The 15,657-nt window shown below is 41.9% G+C and overlaps 1 protein-coding gene across 1 annotated transcript in view; it reads right to left on the reverse strand.

Moving 5' to 3' along the window:
• Positions 1-4,916, reverse strand: part of Cpap (centrosome assembly and centriole elongation protein) — a 51,861-nt gene extending 46,945 nt beyond the window's left edge. Inside the window, 1 exon segment of the mRNA XM_070003141.1 lies at positions 4,754-4,916. The gene's annotated coding sequence lies outside the window, so the exon portion shown is untranslated.
• Positions 4,917-15,657: the final 10,741 nt, after the last annotated feature.

The raw sequence follows: 15,657 nt of genomic DNA on the forward strand, positions 1-15,657 counted from the left end.
TCTAATTAAAGTTCATTAAAATTAAATTTTGAAAGTGAAGGACAGCCGGGCGCTGGTGGCTTACACCTGTAATACTAGCTACTCAGAAGGCTGAGATCTAAGGATCACAGTTCAAAGCCAGCCCAGGCAGGAAAGTCTGTGAGACTCTTATCTCCAATAAACCACCAGAAAACCAAAAGTGGTGCTATAGCTCAAAGGATAGAGTACTCGCCTTGAGATGAAGAGTGCAGAGACAATGCTCAGGCCCAGAGTCCAAGCCCCATGATCAACAACAACAAAAAAAAGACAAATATTTTTGTTAAATGCAATTTTTTTTCTTTTGATGATGACACTTGGGACTTAAACTCAAGACCTCAGGCTTGTACTTGACTCTTTCTATCAAGGCTAGCAATCTACCACTTGAGCCACATCTTGGCTTTCAGCTTTTTGTAGGTTAGAGATAAGAGTCTTAAGGACTTTCCTATCCAGGCTGTTTTCAAATTTCAATCCTCAGATCTCAGCCTCTTTATGATAGGATTACAGGTGTGAGCTACTGGCAGCCTGCACAACTACTGTGTGTTTTGTTTTTGTGCATGTGTTGGTTCTGGGGCTGGAATTCATTGCCTGGGTGCTGTCCCTGAGCTTTTTTGGTCAAGGCTGGTACTCTTCCACTTGAGCCATAGCTCCATTCCCAGCTTTTTGGTAGTTAATTAGAAAGAAGTCTCACAGACTTTCCTGCCTGGGCTGGTTTTGAATGTTGATCCTCAGGTCTCAATCTCCTTGAGTAGCTAGGATTATAGGCATGAGCCACCAGCACTCAGCACAACCTCATTCTTTTGACAAGACTACATTTCACATTAGCCACAGCATGATGAACTATACATCAGGTCACAGATTGCATAAATATGTCTACAATCTGTTATCTACTAATTTAGTTCAAATTTTTTCAACATATAACTTGTTATTAAGTAGCTTATGCAGAAAGTACAAGTTCTAGTGATCTTAAATTGTAATCAGCGATTATTTATTATATGGCATTGTGAGAACAAAATATGTAACTCAGCAGTGGACTGAGAGACTATGAGAGACTACAAATGCTGTTTGAATGCACTTCATTTTGTACACAGAAAACTATTCAGCCAAGTGATTGTGATGAAAGCAAGTGAAATATAGGGTAGTGTCAATGCCTGGAGGATCAATAGTTCTGGGAATTATAAATTCATATACCATGGCTTGAATGTTGTATTATGCTATGATTACTGTTCTAAAAGACCTCCCCTAAAGATATCCTGCTTTCTATGGGGAAAAGTTTTCTTGCTACAACCACAAAATTCCTTATCCTGTCAAATCAACAATGACTATACTAAAATTTAAAAATGTATAAAAGGTGCTAAAATAGAGACCAAGGTTCTCACAAAGATCTCTTTGGCTCTTCTTCATTCACATTGTGTCTGAATACGCTCTTCTTTACCTCCTTTGCTGGTTGAGGGAATGTCAAGATAGCTTGGCGTAATTATTATTCTCACAATTAAGTACATACACTTTTTAAATTTTTAAATCACACATACACAGCATTGTAGAATGGAGATATAGAAAGTACTATTATGACCAGAATAGTGAAAAAATAAAGACTACAAGGTAAGTCACTAGTTTCATACAAATGTCAACCCCAATTTGCTGTGGTAGAAAAAAAACAAAAGAAGCTGTTGTGTTTTGTTTTTTTTTTTGGGGGGGGGGTACGGTCGTGGGGCCTGAACTCTGGGCCTGGGCACTGTCCCTCAGCTCTTCAGCTCAAGGCTAGGGCTCTACCACTTGAGCCACAGCACCACTTCTGGCTTTATTCTTTTTGCTTATAAGGTGCTGAAGAATCGAACCCAGGGCCTCATGCATGCAAGGCAAGCGCTCTACCACTGAGCCACCTTCCTAGCCCCTATTTTTTTTAATGCACTCTTTAGCAGACTTATATAACTGTAACCCCTTTATACATCACCTTTAGAATAAAAAATTAAATTTTAAAAAAGAGGCAAATTGCAGCAGTGGTACTCACTAGACACTATATTGAAAATGAACTATACAACTTGTGGGTTGAATGGAAAAACTGGGAGAGAATGAAGCGGTGACATTCTCCAAAAAGAAATGTACTCATTACCTGACTTATGTAACTGTAATCACTCTGTATATCACCTTTATAACAATTATAAAAGTTTAAAAAAAAAAGCAAAATAAAATGAGACAAACTAATCAGCCATGACGGGAAACACATATAATCCCATCATTTGGGATACAAAGGAAGGAGGCTAAAGAGTTTAGGCAGGTTCCAGGCCAGCCTGAGCTAGCAAGGGGAAGAAAGGGAGGAAGGGAAGGAGAGAGGGAAAGAAGGATAAGGAAGTAACGAAGAAAAGGGAGGGAGGGAAGAAGATGGAAACAAGCAAGCAAGCTGGGTGCTGGTGGCTCACCCTATAATCCTAGCTACTCAGGAGGCTGAGATGTGAGGATCACAGTTCAAAGCCAGCCAGGGCAGGAAAGTCCATAAGACTTATTAAATTAACCATCAAAAGCCAGAAGTGAAGCTGTCGTTCAAGTGCTAGAGTCTCTAGCCTTGGCAAGAAAAGAAAAAAAAAAGCTCAGGCCCTGAATTCAAGTCCCAGGGTTGACACTAAAAAGAAAAAACAAACAAAAAAACAGAAAAAAAAAGTCAAGCTGGGATGTAGCTCAATGGCAGACCACTAGCTTACAAAGTTACAAGATCATTTGACCCTCAACACTATAAAAAAAAAAAAGAAAGAAAGAAAGAAAAGAAGAAAAGACAAAAAAAGAAAAAGAAAAATAGGGGATGAGGTGCAGGAGAGCATTTGCCTAATATGCTCAAAGAAATGTGTTTGATCCTTGGCAACTCTCCACAAAAAGGTAATAACTAGGTGCACTAGACAATGATAAGAGAAATTCGCAAGGGCCTGAGGCTACTGTAATCCTAGCTACTCAAGAGGCAGAGATCAGAAAGATCACAGTTTGAAGCTAGCATGGGCAAAGAGTTCACAAGATCCCATATCAACCTACAGCTGGGTACAATGGAGGCCAGCTAGGGGGAAAAGTTCCCATCTCAACAACCAGCTAAATATAATTGTACATGCCTGTCATTCCAGCAAAATGGGAAGCTTAATTCCAGGAGAAGAGGGACAGTCAAGGAGACTCTATCACAACAGAAACAAGTTGGGCATCATAGCAAACTCCTGGCATTCCAATCATGGAAAGCATACAACAAGAGGGTGACAGTGCAGGGTAGCCTGGGCAAAAAGTTAGCAACATACACACTGCTACACTGTTTCAATATGCTGGGAGGCATTGATAGGCGGAGGCAGGTCTGAGGCCAACCTTGGGAAAATACTGAGACCATACCTAAAAAATAAAAATAACTAAAGCAGGAAAGAGCTGAAGAAGTGTCTCAAGTGATAAAGCAGTTGCCTACCAAGTGTGAGATCCTGAGTTCAAACACCATTATCTCAAAAAGATTTTAAAAGTCAACCAAATAATCTTGGTTAAATTTCAATATTCTTGGTCTGGCATGGTGGCTCCTAGCTACTAGGGAATACTGAAGTATGTCAGATTATGATTCAAGGCAAGGCTCCAAAAACCAAGTATCTAAGACTCCTATCTCAACCTATATATATAAAAAAAAAACTGGACACAGTAGTGATCATCATCATACAGGAAGTGTGAATAGGAGGATCAAAATCCTGGGCATAAAACAAAATCTTTATCAACAAAAGTAAAAAGGGCTTGGATTTGTGGTTCGAGTACAAGGCTCCAAATTCAAACAGCAGTATTGAAAAAGTCATAACAGCAGAAAATCTTTTAAAAATCTGAATTTTTTAAGAAAGGAAACATACAAGCTAGGTCATTTTTGTAATGTGGGGGAAAAAAATCCCTGTTAGACAAGTACAATATCAAACTGAGGAAGCAGTTGGACATTATCTTTCACTTTATAAAACAAAAACAAGGAGCTGGTGGCTCATGCCTGTAGTACTATCTTAGGATCGTAGTTAGAAACCAGGCAGGCAGAAAAGTCTGTGAGACTCTTCATCTTCAATTAGCCACCAAAAAGGTAGGAGTGGAGCTGTTGCTCAAGTGGTAGAGAGAGAACCAGCAAAAAACAAAAACAGAAAAACTAAGGTACATCTCCCAGACTCTGAATTCAAGCCACACTCCGGGCAAAAGAATAAAATAAAAAACTAGAATCCTAAAAAAAAAATTTAATGTCAGCTTGAAGTATAAAAGCACTGTTTCAACCTAAATCTGCTATTACTAACACTAAGGCCTCGGTAAAAAACAGCAAAAAGACTAGAAAGGGCCAGTATGTGAACTCAGGCATGAACATCCGAGGGGCGTATGCCAATGCATATGTCAGAATCACCAAATGCATTAGGTTCTTACTGTTATAGCAATTAAGCCTCAAGAAAACTTGTTTCTTTAATCTAACTGAAACCTTTAAAATCTGCCAACAGTAATATATGAACCTCCTTTAACAGCAACTGTGAGGAGAAAAAAGCTGACACAAACAGCCCCCCTCAGCCCAGTACAAGCTGACCCTCGTGGGACTCGGGAGGGGGGTAATGTCACCCCCCCACCCCACCCACTGACCCCCTTCACTTCCCAGAAACCCACGATTCCACCAGCAGCTTTCCAGCCTCGGCTGGCCTGGGCGAGACCGGGACAGCCAGCGACGCCACGCCACCCGCCCCAGGCCGGGCAGACCCGTCCCCTCGGGGACCCCCACCTGCGTGGCCGGCCCCCGGGATCCTCGCAAGAACAAAGCGGAACTAATGTACGGAGACTCGTACTGGCCGCAGCCCGCCGGCGCCCCGCTTTCCCCCTCCCGGGAGCCAGACCCGAGGCCCGACTGCAGCCCTCGGCAGCCTCGGAATCCAGCGTCGGACGACAACTTCCGCTGCTTCTCTCACCCACAAATTACCGCTCTGTGACGCCGCGGCTGCTGGAACCAGAGTCGAAGCAGCCCTGCTGTCCCCCCAGTATTTACGAATGAGCCGCCACAATTACCGCTGCGAGTGGAGCCACGCCCCTTAAACAGGCCACGCCCAGTTTTGAACCGAGGCCTTCTGGGAAGTGTATTTCCCACCGGCCCCCTGTGCGCCTGCGCACGGGCCTAGCGGCGCCCGAGCAAACTACAGCTCCCAGCTCCGCTGCGTCACAGACGTTGCCTAGGAGATGCGTGGCGCGACGTCTCCCGCCCCTGCGTTGGACCGTAAACCTCGGCGCGAGGGCGGGCGGCTTGGCGGGATTGTGTCTGGGTTTCGAGAATGTCGTTCCTCCTGTCCGGACAGTTTGGGGTCCTGAAGCCTTTAAATACTGGAGAGAGTCCGTAGGAGCCTCGGAGCTCCGAGTTCCCAGGAGCAAGAAGCTCAAACTCAACGCTAACCTGGAACCCTTTTTGGTGGTTGGTAATTTCTGTACGGTATTTGACTTCGTAGAGGCCGGTGCCTTTCGTCTGTCATCCCAGCTCCTTATCTGAAGATAGCGGTTCGAAGCCAGCCCCGGCAGGAAAGGTCGAGGAGACTTAGTTCCAACTAACCTGAAAAAAAGCCATCGAGATATGGCTTAAGTGGTGGAGCACCATCCCAGCAGTGAGCAGAGAAGCTGCGTGAGGACCAGAGTTCAAGACACGGTACAGGCACAAAAAGAACGAAATGGTCAGCAACACCTTCACCGGTGAAGATGACTGAGAATGCATTCCAAAGTAGTCATCGATCCACTGATCAGTGGAATGGCAGTCTGTGTCCATTAATTGGAATAACAAAGTGCAGATTTCAAGAAATCTTACTGTGTGGCAAGCTGTGGGATCAGACCTGTAGCAACTCAGGCTGTGATCTGATGAACGTGGTTTGAAAGTCTGTGAGATTTTTATCTCCAATTAACCTCCAAAAACCTGGAAGTGACTGGTTACTGGTGGCTCACAGCTGTAATTCTACTCAGGAGGCTACAATTTGAGGATTGTGGCTCAAAGCCAGCATGGGCAGGAAAGTCCATGAGACTCATCTACAAATTAACCACCAAAAAGACAAGTGGAGTTGTGACTCAAGTGGTAGAGCGCTAGTCTTGAACAAAAACTCTGGGACAGCACTCAGGCCCTGAGTTCAAGTCTCAGGACTGGCAAAAAAAAAAAAAAAAAGGTGAGAACGGAATTGTGTGTCATGTGGGTACAATGTTGGCCTTAAGTGGAAAAACCTAAAGGACAGCACCAAGGCCTTGAGTTAAAACCAAGTAAAAATTTTAAAGTAAATGAGGTGATATAACAATACATAATATAGTAGTATAATACATCAAAGTACTGCTAGTTAGCTGGGTACCAGTGGCTCACACCTGTAATCCTAGCTAATCAAGAGGCTGAGGTCTGAGGATTGAGATTCAAAGCAAGCTGGGCAGGGAATCCATGAAAGACATCTCCAATTAAGAAGCAAAAAGCCAGAACTAGAGTGTGGTTCAAAGGGTACAGTGCTAGCCTTGAGCCAAAAAGCTCAGGGACATAGGTCCTGAGTTTAGGTATTGGTACCAAAAAAAAAAATTTTTTTTGGATGTCCCTTCCCCAATTTTGTTTCATTTCCTACTTCAAAATTAGCCCTTCCCTGCCAGGCACCAGTAGCTCACACCTGTTATACTAGCTACTCAGGAGGCTGAAATTTGAGGATCATGGTTCAAAGCTAGCCCAGGCTAAGTCTGTGAGACTAAGCTTCAGTTAACCAACAGAATACTAGAAATAGATGTGTCTCAAGTGGTAGAGTGCTTAAACCTTTAGCAAAAAAGCTTAGGGACAGGGGCTGGGAAGATGGCTCAGTGGCAGAGCACTTGCCTTGCATGTATGAGGCCCTGGGTTTGATTCCTCAGCACCACATAAGCAAAAAAAAAAAGCTGGAAGTGGTGCTGTGGCTCAAGTGGTAGAGCGCTAGCCTTGAGCTGAAGAGCTGAGGGACAGTGCCCAGGCCCAGAGTTCAGGCCCCACGACCGGACCCAAAAAAAAAAAAAAAAAAAAAAAAAAAGTTTAGGGACAGTGCCAAAGCCCTAGTTCAAGCCCCAGGAATCACACACACACACACACACACACACACACACACACACACACACACACACACACACACACACACACACACACGCCCTTTCCTAAATAAAAGTTTTAGTTTTGCCTTATTTTGTCCTTTGGCACTGTAAGGGCTTGAACTCAAGGCCTTGCACTAGCGAGGCTGACACTTTACACTTGACCACATCTCTAGTCCTCCTTGTTATTTTGGAAACGTTAATTCGTGGACTGGCCTTGAACTGAGATCTAGATTTCAGCCTCTTGAATAGCTAGGATTACAGGAGTGAGCCATGAGGCTAGATACTCCTCCCTTCCTCAAGCCCCAGGGCTGGAAATATATATATAATATATATGTATATACATATATATGTATGTATATATAATCACTTGTAGACAAGGTAATTTTCAAAGCTACCTTCTACATTTGAAGGATCTTTCAAATCTATCACAGGGCAGAAATTTCTAGATTCCACTCTTCCAAGCAATGCATTTCAGTCTTATCCTCCTTGTATCAAGTATTGATACAGATAAATAGGTTAACAGCTCTCACATAGGGTTTAAGTCTCAAATATTCTAATATAATCCTTTGTGCCATCATAAGGTACAGAAGGGCATTATCATACAACAGCTAAGCCCAGGCTTTGGGGAACAAGCAGGTTTATGGTAAAAATTTCACCTTGACCACTTGAAATCTTTAGCATTCAGCCTTTCTAAAACTAGTCTCATCTGCAAAATAGAAAAATAAGATCTAGGGGCTGGGAAGGTGGCTCAGTGGTAGAGTGCTTGCCCTGCATGCATGAGGCCCTGGGTTCGATTCCTAAGCACCACATATGCAGAAAAAGCCGCAAGTGGCGCTGTGGCTCAAGTGGTAGAGTGCTAGCCTTGAGCTGAAGAGCTGGGGGACAGTGCCTAGGCCCAGAGTTCAGGTCCCACAACCGGCAAAAAAAAAGAAAAGAAAAGAAAAATAAGATCTACTCCAAGAGAAAATGGGCACTGTTTGAGCTATAGTTTCTTTTGAACTTTGAACATACTTGTTAAATTCTAAAAATTCAAACCTATAAGAAGGATCCTCAAATGACTTAATTATTCACTATTTTTGCTACCCACCACCCTACCTGGGCAGGTTTAAAAATTTTGTTGAATATCTTGCAGCCAAGGAGTACAAACCTAACTATGGACAAGGTAAATATGAAGCACAGCACCTCTATAATAGTAATCCTATACTGATTCCACACCAGTAGCAGAACCAGACTGGGACCCAAATGCAGGAAATGCTGAGTTAAGGTCATTATCAGAGGTGCATCCTCATAGGACCATGAAGGGAAATACCCCTAACGAGGGTTTTTATTTATGCCAATACTGGGGCTTATACTCACAGCCTCATGCTCTCTCTGGCTCAAGGCTGGCACTCTCCTACTTAAGCCACACCTCCACTTTGGCTTTTTTGCTAATTAGAGATAATCACTCAGATTTATCTGCCTGGGCTGGCTGTGAACTATGATCTTTGGATTTCAGCCTCTTGGGTAGCTAGGATTACAGGTTTGTGCCATCATGCTTACAGGAGCAGAAGTTGAAAACAATTTGAGTCCTGTATGCAACTCCAAAGAAAGAAGGTCCTAGAGAAAAGAAACAATGAAAAGTATAGCCCCAAACTAGAGGAAAACCGATGTGCCTGTTACAGAGGAAGGACATAGAAGTGCCCAAAGCTGCAGAAGAAACCTGAGAACAGATGTCCTTTCAGAGGATCAGATGACCTCCAAGGCCAGAAACTCAGATAATGAAGACAAAACCTGCAATGGCAAATCATACTGTGGGCTCCCATCAAAATAGCAAAAATAATGGATTTTCTGGTGGACTGGAGCAAGTTATCTAGCTCTGAGACTGTTGAAGGACAGACTCAACAAGGACAAGCTTCAACCTCTAGAGTGAAAACTGGGATAACACAAGGACAGACTCAACAAGGACAAGCTTCAACCTCTAGAGTGAAAACTGGGATAACACGTCTGAGACGTTGCTTTCTGTATATGCTTGCTTGTCCAAACCCTGATCATTTGCTGGGTAAATTGAATGCTCAAATAACCTTTTTGCCTGGAAAGCAACAGCTCCACCTACAGGTACCTCCTGAGAATGCCCTATGCCTCCAACACAGTCGTCCCTTGCTATATCAAGGCTCACTTATTGGCTTCACTGTATCACAGGTTATTGTTTTTGTTTTGTGTTTTGTTTTGTTTTTTGTCAGTCGTGGGGCCTGAACTATCAGCGTGGGCATTGTCCCTCAGCTCTTCAGCTCAAGGCTAGCGCTCTACCACTTGAACCACAGTGCCACTTCCGGCCTTTTAGGCTTATGTGGTGCCAAGGAATCAAACCCAGGGCCTCATGCAAAGGCAAGCTCTCTACCACGGAGCCACCTTCCCAGCCCTTTTTTGTTGTTTTGTAATGCATAAATAGTGATCCCTCACCTATTGCAGGAGCTACGTACCAGAGACTCCCATATAGGGGAAAAATCCACGAAGTAGCAGTAAACTGCAATATAGAGACGACTATCCAATGCTGCTACTTAGCAGCGATTGGGGGATCACTATATCTACTTGGAGGTCACGAGGAGTCTACAAAAAAATAAAATTATGTGGGATGATAGGATCCACGCCAGTACACTACTCATTAAAATGTTATTAAAAGGTAGGACAGCTTGCCCTAAAAACAAGTGATGCCTTTAAATGAAAGGAGTTCAGCCAATTCTAAGAAACAGATTTATTTGAAACAAGAACTTTTTCACCTACCATATATCATTATAACCAGTTAAAAAGTTCACATGAAGAATACAGGTTTGTACAAGATTTGAACGCCATTAATCAGGATGTCCACCAATTTGCATGTGCCTAATTCACATGTTCTTTTAACTACCATGTCTGACTAGGATAGTTTTCAGTGTTAAAGGATTCTTTCTGTAATCCATGAAAAAAGTAGATCATTTTTTATTGCTTACATTTGAATAGCAAGATCCTGAAACTCAGGTAACTACGGAAGATTTTTAAATTAACCTACTTATTAAAAACCTAGCAAAAGATCTGCAGAATATCTGCTTAAAAGTAAGGGGTCAGCTGGGCGCTGGTGGCTCACGCCTATAATCCTAGCTACTCAGGAAGCTGAGATCTGAGGATCATGGTTTAATTAAAGCTAGCATGGGCAGGAAGGTCCGTGAGACTCATCTCCAATTAGTCACCAGAAACCCAGAAGTGGTGCTGTGCCTTGCCTTGAGCTGAAGAGCACAGGGACAACACCCAGGCCCAGAGTTCAAGCCCCACAACCAACAACAACAAAAAAGTATGACCTTGTGGCTAGCCCTAATCCTTGCAGTACTGATAGGCTGGAAATGTGTGCATGAAGCCCTGGGTTCAATTCCTCAGTACCACATACACAGAAAAAGCTGGAAGTAGCGCTGTGGCTCAAATGGTAGAGTGCTAGCCTTGAGCAAAAGAAGCTCAGAGACAGTGCCCAGGCCCTGAGTTCAAACCCCAGGACTGGCAAACAAACAAAACCATTGCAGTACTGAGTCATTTCAATGTATAATGTGCCTTAAAAGGCTCAGAAATATAAGCAGCAAGTTTTTAAAATATTTTGTTTTGCTTTGTTATTTTGGTATGGGTGTTTGAACTCAAGATCTAGGCACTATTCCTGAGTTTTTCATTCAAGGCTAGCACTCTACCACTTAAGCCACAGCTCTACTTCTGGCTTTTTTGGTGGTTAATTGAAAGTAAGAGTCTCATGGACTTTCCTGTCCCAGCTGTTTTGAACCTCAGATCGTCAAATCTCTACCTTCTGATTAGCTTGGATTACAGGTGCAAGTCACTTTGTAGGTTTTTAAACAAGAGCAGTAATACTCACTAGACACGATATTGAAAATGAACTATACAACTTTTGGGGGAGGGGGCAAGGAGGGAGAAAAATGAGGGAAGAGATGACACTGTTCAAAAAGAAATTTACTCATTACATGACCTGTGTAACTATGTATGACCTTTACAATAAAAATAAAATATAAACAGATCAGGGAGCTTCAAGTGTCCTGCTATACCAGAGATGGGCTTTTTTTTTTTTGGTCAGTCATGGGGCTTGAATTCGGGGCCTGGGTGCTGTCCCTAAGCTCTTTTGCTTAAAGCTAGGGCTCTACCACTTTGAGGCACAGTGACACTTTTCTGGTGGTTTATTGGAGATAAGAGTCTCACACACTTTCCTACCTGGGCTGACTTTGAGCTGCGATCCTCAGATCTAGGCTTCTGAGTAGCTAGGATTACAGGCGTGAGCTGGTGCCCAGCTGAGACAGGCCATTTTTAAATTGCATGTCCAAAGGAGCATGAGACAACTCTCTGGATTCTTGAGAAAGGCAGAGTTTAGCCACATTTGGATCCCAAACCTTGGGCTAAAAGCAAAGCCTTTGAAAGAAGCCCTCAAAGAAACCAACACTGAACTACTAGGTTAGACAGAAAAATGCCTTAAAATAACTTGGAAATTTTAAAAGTCTCATGACAACACTAGTCCTGGGATTACCTGATTTACAGAAAGGGTTTAAATTGTGTGCACATGAAAAGCAGCATCTTTCAGATGCTGAAGAATGTCCCAAGATCTGTCAGTTACCTCTGGAAACAACTTGACATAGCTGGGCCACTCATTTATGGAGTCTTGTTGCTGCTTACACCAAGAGACTGAAAAGTTTACAGTCAGCCAGCCTATTGCAGTACAAGTGTCTCATCGGGTTTGGGTCCTGCTAGAAGAAAATGGGGTTTACTTGCTGAGTGCTGATAAAATGGGAAGATGTCAGGCCTGATTTCCAATATTGGATAACCTAAGTGTCAGATTCGAAATTATATCTAGCCAGGCTGTACTGGTGGCTCATGTCTGTAATCCTAGCTATTCAGAAAGCTGAGAGCTGAGGATCACTGTTGGAAGCCAGTCTGATAAGACAAATCCAAGAGTCTCCTATCTCCAATTAACCAGTAAAAATCAGGAAGTGGAACTATGGCTCAAGTACTGCACAGGCTTAAGCAAAAAAGCCAAGCAAGAGCAGAGTCCCTGAGTTCAAGCCTTGCGACAGGGAAAGAAAAAAAAAAATGAAAAAAAACCTTTTACCTTAAACCCTGATACCCTGCTCCTGACTTGGGAAGGTAAGAGTTCTTTGAACCTTTGTGTTCTAGAAGGCTGGACTTAACTGACCAACCCATTTTGGAACTAGAGGGATTCATCAACAGTTTGTGGACAATGGACAATGACCTGCTGTATATACTGTAGTCTTAGACAGTAATAATAGAGGCAGTAGCCTTGCCCCCAAGGACTTCCACCCCAAAACCTAACCTGACTGCCTTTACTAGATAGAGCACTACATGTCACAAAAAGCTTTTCTTTTTTCAGGTTAGTATTTTTGTTATTGTTTTTTGCTGGCCCTGGGGCTTGAACTCTGAGCCTGGGTACTGTCCCTGAGCTCCTCTTACCTCAAGGCTAGCACTTTACCACTTAGCCACAGTGCTATTTCCAGCATTTTCTGTGATTGATTGGAGATGAGTCTCATGGACTTTCCTGGCCAGGAGGATTCCCTAGATCTCAGGCTACTGAGTAGCTAGGATTACAGGCATGAGCCATTAGCGCCCGGCTTCAGGCTTTTTTATTATAATCTTTATTTAATGTGTGCATTACAGGAAACATAAGAAGCAAAGAACAAAGTCCTTGCAGCCACAAGCAGTTCAGTTACACATGACTGTCCAGATCCTCCATGTTCACACGCCAATCTTTTAGGGAATTCAGATCATATGTTATATGTCATGCTTTATGAATTCACCAATTCAAATACTAGCACTGCTGAGAATGTGGCTTAGTGGTAGAGTGCTTACCTCAGTATCACATAAACAGAAAAAGCCAGAAATGGCACTGTGGCTCAAGTGTTAGAGTGCTAGCCTTGAACAAAAGCAGCTCAGGGACAGTGACCAGACCCTGAGTTCAAGGCCTAGGGCTGGCAAAAAAAAAAATCTCAAAGCTACAGGAATATTTTGATAACCAAGAATAAGCTACATTAACTCAATCAGGGGCGGGGGGTGGAATTAAAATCCTGCCTTGGGACAAAATTTTGACTGAAGCAAAAAAAAAAAAAAAAAGGTTGTTTATTGACTGAGTTACAATTAAAATACTTTTCCTTTATGCTCAATTTAAAATGAGATATAAAGCAAGATATACTAAGTAAGCTCATTAATAGGTCTATAATATACTATTGAAATATTAGCAAGAAAATATATTTCCACTAAATGGATCCCAGAATCCACTAAATGCTAGACAAAAACACATGCATCAATGGCTCTAATCATAGTGTAAATCTGAGCACACCTGCATAAATCTCTCCCTGCAGGCTTCCTCTTCATCTGCTTCCAGCCCCTAAAGAAGTCCTGTCTCCATTGCCCAGAGGTGACACAATTCTATACCCAAGATGCATCTTCTGCTGATTATAATAGAGACAAGTTAGCTAATTTAGTTCTACTTTTTACCATACACTCTCCCCTCAGGAGACAGCTATAAAGATTAGATGATATGAAATAATGAATTTTGTGCCCAAATACAAGTAATTTACCAAAAATGCACATATAGACTTTTAATTCTAATAAATCTGTCTTCTAGACAGGAAGAAACTAGCAAAGAACCTTCTCTGACCACCTTCTCTTTGTCATTCCTGATACTAACTCCAAGATAAAGACATAGTGTAGTATTTACTCTCAGAAGACAGTTTTTCAAAAAAAAAAAAAAAGGATATTTATGTAGGGATTATTTTCTACTTCTTATTTGGGGCATTAGAAGTTATCCCTAAACACTTAGCAATATTAAAATAGATATATAGAACATAGTCAAGATAATCTAAACCAACACAATGGGCACAGAGGGCCTGCTTTTTTCCCACTTCCTTCCCAACCTACCCCTGCCATTATAGCAGTCTCCAAAACATTAACAATTTATTCCACAAATACAGCAACAACAACACTATGTTATCCCTCTACATTTACAAGGTTATACACATTTAGATATCTGAAAAGACTAGAGTAGATGTATCTAATAAGTACGTAAGTTTCCCAGCATACATATAAGTAGCACTGGATAAACCCCACACACTTAATAAAAGCTCTAATTTGACAGGAAGATTCTGGCCTAGAACCCTTTCCTTCTCCATAAACCCAGTGTTATGTATGCATAACTGTAATGTTTCAAGATTTTTTTGTCTCCAAATATTTCTTTATTGAGATTGTGAGTACATAAATTTCACAATGCTGTGGCATAGTTACACTTAGCTAAAGTCCCAAATACATTTTAACCTTCACAATGATAATTATCATTATCTTAATCTACAAAGCTTATGAACTGTATGAACCTTAACAGTAAAACTATTTCTTACAAATGGGGTGATAAGTACATTTCTTTCCTTCTGCTTAGTATCAGCTGTTCTCTCTTTCTCATTCCCTCCCTCCCATCCCCGCCCTTGAGTAGTTTAGTTGACTTTCATCAATGTCTAGTGCAGATGATGGGCCCCTCTGCTGTATTTTTGCACCCACTTTCCACATATTCTGCGCCCTCCTCACAGCTTCTCTCAGAAGTGCACATGTATACACCATTTATGAGGTAAAGAATATAGTTATATAAAAAACAAGACAAGAAGAGGTCCTTTGTTTCCTTGTCTTTGGGATTCTCTTCATTCTGTATATTTTATGCACATATGAACAGGTGCTTGGGTATGACAATTTAGTGTTATTCTATCAAGACTGACCTCTTTTGTTTTCACTGTATATGGGTACCTTGAGTCCTGTCTATTTTGTCATAATTGAGTTTTGAATCTAACATCCACATATAAGGAAGACCATGAGTCATTTGTGTCTTTGATCTTGGCTTATGTGGCTCAACATGACTTGTTCTAATTTGATCCATTTCCCTGCAAATGCCTTTACTTTATCCTTTCTAATGGCTGTGTAAAATTCAATTGTATATAGGTACAATTTTTGGATCCCTCTGTGGTGCAGTATCTGGGATGGCCATTGTGGATGGTGCATCAATGAACATGGAAGTGCATGTGTCCTTCCCATATCCTATTGCTCAGGATAGATACCTAGAAGTGGTATGACTAGGTTGTAAGGTATGTCTATGTTTAATTTTCTGAGGAATCTTAAGACTGCTTTCCAGAGGGGTTGTATTAGTTTACATTCCCACCAGCAATGCAGTAGGGTTCCTCTTTCTCCACATCCCTACCAGCATTTGTCATCTGAATTCAGGATATAGGCCATTCTGATTGGGGTAAGGTGGTATCAGGGATTTTATTTGCATTTCCTTTACAGCCAGGGATGATGAACATTTCCTCTTGTGTTTATTTGCCATTTTTACCTCTTCTCCTGAAAAGTATCTCTTTAGCACTCTTGCCCATGTACTGATTGATTTGTTAGATTTGGAAGGGATTTGTTTCTTGAGTTCCCTGTATATAATGGATATTAGGCCTTTGTCTGGTATATTGCTGGTAAATATCTTTTCCCAATTGGTTAGTTGTCTTTCTAGTTTGGTAGCTATGCCTTTAGTGGAGC

This window comes from Dipodomys merriami, unplaced genomic scaffold (assembly GCF_024711535.1).
Source record: "Dipodomys merriami isolate MVZ:Mamm:240054 unplaced genomic scaffold, mDipMer1.0.p SCAF_6, whole genome shotgun sequence".
Classification (NCBI taxonomy): domain Eukaryota; kingdom Metazoa; phylum Chordata; class Mammalia; order Rodentia; family Heteromyidae; genus Dipodomys; species Dipodomys merriami.